Raw genomic sequence first — 7,641 nt, 5'->3', positions numbered from 1 at the left:
TAAAGGTTGTGATAGTGGCTGCCTTATGATCGATCTATCCTCAGACACATGTGCCATCACCAACACCATCACCTCACTCCTTTTTGTACTCCCCCATTTCCATCCTGCTCCCTTCCATCTCCTCTTGGGATTAAACCTGTGCGTGATGGTGGGATACGGAAATTTAGGCCATGTCACTCTGCCTCCAGAAAGAGGGTATATACTGCGGTGAGAACACAAGGCTGAGTTTTAAGAGTCTGAGTGCTGTGGCTTTGAGGCTTGGTCTGATGTATTTATGGGCTGGCCTCTGTCACCCTGAGTCTAGCATTTATCAGCCAGTGTGTTGAAGGTGCCCCCCAGTGGTTTATGGCTGTGACAATGGAGTTGTTATGGGCCCCGGTGAGCTGGAATTTATCACGGCTCAGGTTCCTCTTTGAGTAGATGGCACAAATAACAACAGGACTACTGATGATGATAATGATGATAATGACGAAAATGATGAACTAGCTTGTGCTTGCTTAGCTTTTACTGTGTTCCTGGCTCATATGTTAACACTCGCCATATTTTATTTTATGCTATTTATTAGTCTGGTAAGGTGGGTATCATTTTATCACACATTTATGGCTAGGGAAACAGACAGGTCAAAGTTAAATGGTGTCCTGGAGGCCACACATGTGGTAGGATTTGAACCGGGAGTACAAATCTGGACAGTCAGAATCCAGAAGAGGGTACCTTCATTTTGACATTGGCAGACCCAACAGACTCTGCTGTGTGTGCACATGAGTGTAAGTCCCTGTGCACACGGGTGTCCAAGGCAGCTGCTATGAAGACTGGAGCACTGTGGCAGAGCAGTTGCCGGTCTGGATTCTGAGTAACCTTGGTCTTGGCTTTCCCAGCCCCACTGTTTGTTCTGTAATGTGTGTTTCTGGAGCCATTTTGGAAGGGAAGGTGAGGGGTAAAAGACTGAAGGTCACTTTTCTTTTTGTTTTTGTTTCATTTTGTTTGTTTGTTTGTTTGAGACAGGGTTTCTCTGTATAGCCTTGGCTGTCCTGGACTCCCTTTGTAGACCAGGCTGGCCTCGAACTCACAGCAATCCGCCTGCCTCTGCCTCCCAAGTGCTGGGATTAAAGGCGTACATCACCACTCTGGGTTTAAGGTCACCTTTCTGCACCGCAATTCTTCCACCTTTCATCTGAGATGCTAATCTCAGGCTCTCTCTTAGGCTCTTTGACATGCAGACTAGATAGGTCCTTTCTTGGGGACCACAGTCTGCATCATAGGGACAACTTTAATGCTCATACCTCATTTTGACTATAGAACATGCTGTGAGGGAAGAATGGGCTCAGATAGGGGAGGCAGGGAGCATGACTAATAAAAATAAGCCAAGGGACTAAGAGACTCAATGGTTCCCAAGCCAAGCTGAAGTCTAATTGGTAGATGTTAATGCAGTGAAAGAAAGAACGAGTCTTACAACAGGGGAACGGGCTAAGTGAATTATAGCGGCTACTTATAACGGGCCACCATGCAACCATTAATTAATGATGGAGAAGAATATCTAGTAACACGAAAAATTAGTAGCTTATATATTATTTAGTATGACTACCAGGTATGCACAATGTAATGCCATTCTTATAAAAGTACATAAATACATATATGCACAGTACTCATTTATATTGTTCATGCACTATTATGTAGGTATGGGTATTCATATTTCAAAATAATCATTATGCTTATCTTAGAATTGTTAATAGTTTAGATTTTTAAACCACATTTGCTTTTGAAAAGTTTCCATAGTAAATCTGAATTTGAAATCAGATAAACACATATTCAAGAAAAAAAACCTGAACAAACTATTAAAGAGGAAGCACTTAATACCAATTCCAGGAAACTGGAGAAATGAGAGAGAGAGAGAGAGAGAGAGAGAGAGAGAGAGAGACAGACAGACAGACAGACAGACAGACAGACAGGGAGAACAGAAGATAGCTATTTACTGCACCGTCCGCCATTAGGGTTTGAATTTGGAGCCAGGGGAATTCTAGTCCTTGCTGTGTCTAGCGATGGATCCTGATCTAGGCTTCCTGGATGTAAGTCCACGCTTACTGAGATTTTATTTTGACCTTTATGTGTCTTTACGTTGGGAAGAGACATGTGCTGCTTTAGGGATGGGGATAGTCTAGTTACATAAAGGACAATAGGAACTTCTATTTTGGAACAGTCTTGGTGTAGGACTGGCCTCATGGTGCCCTGAGACAGCAGAAGGACAAGCAGATAGATTTAGCACTGGGCAGAGTGTAGTTTGTTCGAGCACTTACTGATGGAATTCTGGTCCTGGGCTGCAGCTATACCAGTGGCTTAGGTCAGGAAGCGAGGCATGCATAATCCTTAACCCTTGGTAGGCTTTAAACTAGTATCAAAGAATTAGGCACATGCTCAGAGCCAGGGGCTATGTACTACTCTGTTTTATACATTTACGATTTGTTGGGAAACTATGCAAGAAAACTAGCTAGGGTTGTTGTTGGGTAATCATGGTGGACCTACTCAACATGGATGCAGTCGTCTCAAGGCAAAAATCCGTTTGGCTACCTGTGAGAAATAGTCACGTTGGCGTTCATGTATAATGAGTTCCTTATGAACTTGGTTAATGGGATTCTGCTCCAAAGTGACTGATGAATGACCTTTCATGACAGGACCCAGGCGTGTGGTGACGAGGCTGAGGGAGTCTCCAGCTTTTCCCTCTAGACAGCTGTCCTCTGGAGAGAGTGTGATAGGCTGAAAAGGGCTTGCATTTGGAAGTCAGAAGACGCGTCTTCAAATCCTATCTCTCTCATGTCTTAGCAAATGGGCACTGAGCTGCGCACTTAACATCCTTGAAACTTGTTCTCATCTGTAAAGTGGGCACAATAGATCATCATATTCTCCAGGTTTTACATAGGATATAAGTCACGAAGTTCTTGCCTCGTGCATACAGTAGCAACTCCCTCCTGCCTGTACACTATCTCAACAAAGGCAAGAATAACACAATCCAGGGAGGGAGGCTACAGTCCTTGTCTATGGGGACACAGCAAAACTACTCTGCTCTTCTTGCCCGCTTTCTCCAATAAGCCGTTGTGTCTGTGTAGAGCAGGGCTTGAGATGCATGACCCAGGGGACAAATCTGGCCCGCTGCCCATAAGTTTTAAGTAAAGTTTTATTGGCAGACAGCCATATCCTTCCACTGATGTATTTATTATCTAGGGCAACAAAGCTTAGTAGTTGCGGAAGTCTGCATGGCTTATGAAGCCTAAAGAGTGGCTCCCCGGATCTTTATAGAAAAAGCTTAGTGATCCCTGGTGTAGGACATTAATTTCCACTCAGATGGGAGGAATTTCAGAGTGGAGAATCACAGAATCATAAAACTACCAAGAGGTTAGAAGAGAGAAGTTCTGAGAGGAGACGGCGCTGTTTCAGAGAAAAGAAAGAGGGGAACCGAAGGAAGAATATAGACTTCCACAGACCTGGAAATAGGCCCCCAAGACGAGCCAGGAAGTATTAGGAAATCGATAAATCTGCTTCCTTTAATTGTTTTGTCTCTGTGGGGGACCCAAAGCCGTTTGCAGAGATTATGAGGAAATATGTGTTGAGTAGCTGGCAAAAGGCCAGGTCTCAAGATGGTCCTTCTGAAAGCTGGCTGGCGACAAGGCTTTCACCCACTATTTGTCTTCCATGCCTCCGGGCTCCGACTTTAAGGTCTGGAACTTGGTGTTGCTTGCAAATCTATCATCCTCTATGGCCAATTGGTCCCTAAGCTTTGCCTACTCCCGCTCCTTAAATATACTTCCAGTCTGTCTCTTTTACCTGTACTACCTTGATCCCCGTTTGTACTTTATCACCTCACTAGGATTATCATAATAATCTGTGCTCATCCACCTGTCCATTCACCCATCCATCTGCGTACCTATCTACCCACTTACTCATCAACCCACCCACCCTGCCCTCCACCCATCCATTCATAACCCACTTGAACTGTATCTCTGACATGTGTCGTGTATTGGCCTAAGAGACACTAAGCTGAGCATGACATGGCCTTTGCCTCTAAGGCAAACTCACTAACTAAAGCCTTTATAACTGAATTCCACTTTGAACAGGGTTGAAATTCTTTAGTGAGAGTATATATATATATATATATATATATATATATATATATATATATATATAAAATTTGCATATATATATGTTTAAATTCTTCTCTCATACCCGACACCCCAGCCACAGTTCTCTCTCTCCCAGTTTTCTTCTACCTCCTCTCTTCCCCAGATTCACCCCTCCTCTGTTTCCCTTCAGAGAAGAGCAGGCCTCCCAGGAATATCAACTGAACACAGCACAAGTTACAATAAGACTAGGCACAAACCTTCATATCAAGGCTGGAGGAGGCAACCCTGTAGGACAAAAAGGGACCCCAAAATCAAAGACCATCCCCCACCTCCCCACTCCCACTGTTAGGAGTCTTACAAAATATCAACCTAATGACCATAACGTATTTGCAGAGGACCTAGCACAGACCTAGCACAGCAGACTCTGTAATTGCTGCTTCAGTCTCTGTGAGCCCCAATGAGCCCAGTTTAATTGCTTCTATGGGTCCTGTTTAATTGATTCTGTGTGGGCCGTGTTCTCCTGGTTACTAGACCTAGACCCCCCTGGCTCCTACATTTCTGACCCCTCTTCTTCCATGGGGTTCCTCAAGCTCTGTTAGTGAGAAATTTAAGTACCTTTTTCAGTTCATTTCCATTTTTTCTTCCTTGCCTTTTCTCTCTCACCTGTCTACATCTTACTGAGAAAAAAGAAACCTTGTTGTTCAAACTAAACATGAGATTTCACACTGTGTTAGGGTAAGTGACAGTAGGCTGTGCTACAGTAACATATAAAGGATGAAATTTCAGGACTTCAATGCAATGACATTTTGTATCCTGTTTTTGCTCAGTCTAGTGTGATGTTTCTGGTTGGGTGCCTTTCCTGGGTATCTCTCCTCTGTGTGATGACTCAGAGAGCTCAGGTTCATCTCACCCAGTGGATGAAGGGGCAAAGGAGTCAGATCTGATGTCACTCTGGACCATTATATTGACTCAAGTTCATTATGTGATGTTGCTAACTGGAGGGAAGGCCAGGGAATGTTTAGCTGTTTGCCCAGGAGAACAAATGTTGGGGTTGACGGACAAATGGCGTATTTATCCCTCATACCTTTATGCTTTTGTTTTAGCTGTTTTCTCTGCATACACTCTCTTTCCTCAGCTTCTTCTGGGCATGTGAACTGTCCCTCATCATTCCAGGCCTAGGAAAGCATTTTGTAGCCACAGGCGAGCCCATGCCCCCTCCTGTGCTGCCACAGCGCTTTGTCTATTGTTAGCATCGGCCAGATTTTTCCATACACCAGATGTGATTCTAATCTCTTCTCATGCACTGACTCTTTATGAGGTCAGTACTCCCCAACTCAAAGATGGGGAACCCGAGGCTTCTGAGATAAAGCAAATGTCCAAGAACTTTATTATTGTGTGGCAGCCCATTGTACCGATTTTTTTTCCCACTCTGTTGTTCTATGGACCCCTGAGCTCCTCTCAGGCAGGAGCCTGGCTTGATTCATCTTCTATGGCTGAAATAGTGACATATTCTCAGGGAATGTATATTACATGGGGCTATGTAGCCATGGGATATGTTAATATGTTTATTGATTTGGTGAATTTACTTAATATTAATTCACAATGGCATATACCCAACCAATATATTTATTCCACAGTTGGTTTAAAAACCGAGTCACCCGCTAGGGATGGATGGCTCATTCTTTTAGACCGAGTACATGACCAGCTGGACATCCAGTGGTACTTGCTGCTGCTGCTGCAGTGGGAGCCTGTTTCTGAGACAGCACTTGCCTTGCAAGCTGTACTCTCTTGATCACTGCGAACTCTGCATGATTCCCCCCTAACAGCTGGGCTGCACTGTGAGCCATCACCAGCCAAACTCCGACCCCAAGACTGGAGACCGATCAGAAGTCACATGCCTTTAGTTTAACCTTTGGGAAAACCTTTGACCCATCACTTTAAGGTGTAGCCAAATAGCACACTGTTTTTGGCTCAGAGGACCAACAGTGCAATTAGGTTGATTCAAATGAACTGAGCCTGAGTCATGGGCGGGGCCTAGAGCGAGGTGCGAGCAATGTGAGATGGACAAGACACAGAGGGTTTGTATACTATAAGGGATCATCAGCTGAGGATGGAGAAATATGGGTGACCAGTGAGACTTACCTGATAGGGCTGCTGTGGGGAGTGAGAGACATATGCAGGCAAAGCATGCATGCTGGGAGTGTTAGTAAGTGCTGGTTAGGCTTGACTGCCGTGAGTACAGTGTAGCGTAGTGCGTGTTGTCCTTGTGTCATGAGTCAAGTACTATAGAGCACAGTGTCTAGGTTTGCTTGGGGGTCAATGGACAGGCATGTGATTTGAGGAAGATGTCAGATAACTAGAAATGCACTAGAGAGATATCAATGGTGAGGGTGGAAATAGGATGCAGAGGTAGAGGAAAATATGAGCATAAAAATACCTGTTACTCTGAGGGTAACAGGTATCTTTGGTGGGGATTGTAGGGTAGGTACCATGGCAGGAAGGAGATGGAAAAGATGCCGTGACAGTCAGAATATGTTCCCCACATCCCAAAATGTCCATATCCTAGTCTCTGTCATGTGGCTATGTTGCCTTACATTCTAGGGGATTTTAGTTGTAGATGGGGGTGAGAGGAGGTGGAGGAAATTTGGGGAGGTGGGAGGGGGAAAGTGTGGTTGGGATATATTGTATGAGAGAAGAAAAAAAAATCCTCACTAAAGACATTGGACCCTGTTCTGTCAATGACGGGAAGTTATTAAAGGGCTTTAGCCAGGAGACCAGCAGACTCATGTGTGTGCTATTGAAAGATTGTACCTGCTTACCACATGTACACCGGCACACACACTAACACACACATACACACTGGGAGGTATGATGTGATCACCCTGCACAAACAGGAAGGAGGAAAGCCCGGGCAGAGTGAGGCTGAAGTGGACTTCAGTTATAAAGGCTTTAGTTAGTGGGTTTGCCTTGGAGGCAAAGCCTGTGTCCTGCTCAGCTTTGTGTCTCTTAGTCCAAATACATGGCATGTGTCAGAGATACCGTTCCAGTGGGGGATGAATGGATGGGTGGAGATGTGGGTAGATGGGTTGGTGGGCAAATGGGTAGATAGCTAGGCAGATGGATGAGTGGATGGGTGGATGGACAGGTGGATGAGCACAGATTATTATAATAATATCAGTGAGATGATAAAGTACAAACCAGGATCAAGGTAGTAGAGATGAAAAGAAAGAGACAGAGCCAGCCATGTTGGTGCACACCTTTAATCCCAGCACTCAGGAGGCAGAGGCAGGAGGATCGCTGTGAGTTTGAGGCCAGCCTGGTCTACAAAGTGAGTCCAGGACAGCCAGGACTACACAGAGAAACCCTGTCTCAAAAAAAAAAAAAAAAAAAAAAAAAAAGAGAGAGACAGAGTGAAAGTATATTTAAGGAGTGGTAGTAGGCAAAGCTTAGGGACCAGTTGGCCATAGAGGATGATAGATTTGCAATAACATCAGGTTCCAGATCTTAAAGTCGGAGTCCAAAGGCATGGAAG

This window comes from Acomys russatus, chromosome 16 (assembly GCF_903995435.1).
Source record: "Acomys russatus chromosome 16, mAcoRus1.1, whole genome shotgun sequence".
In the NCBI taxonomy this organism is placed as follows: Eukaryota; Metazoa; Chordata; class Mammalia; order Rodentia; family Muridae; genus Acomys; species Acomys russatus.
Note: the sequence above shows the minus strand (reverse complement) of the source record.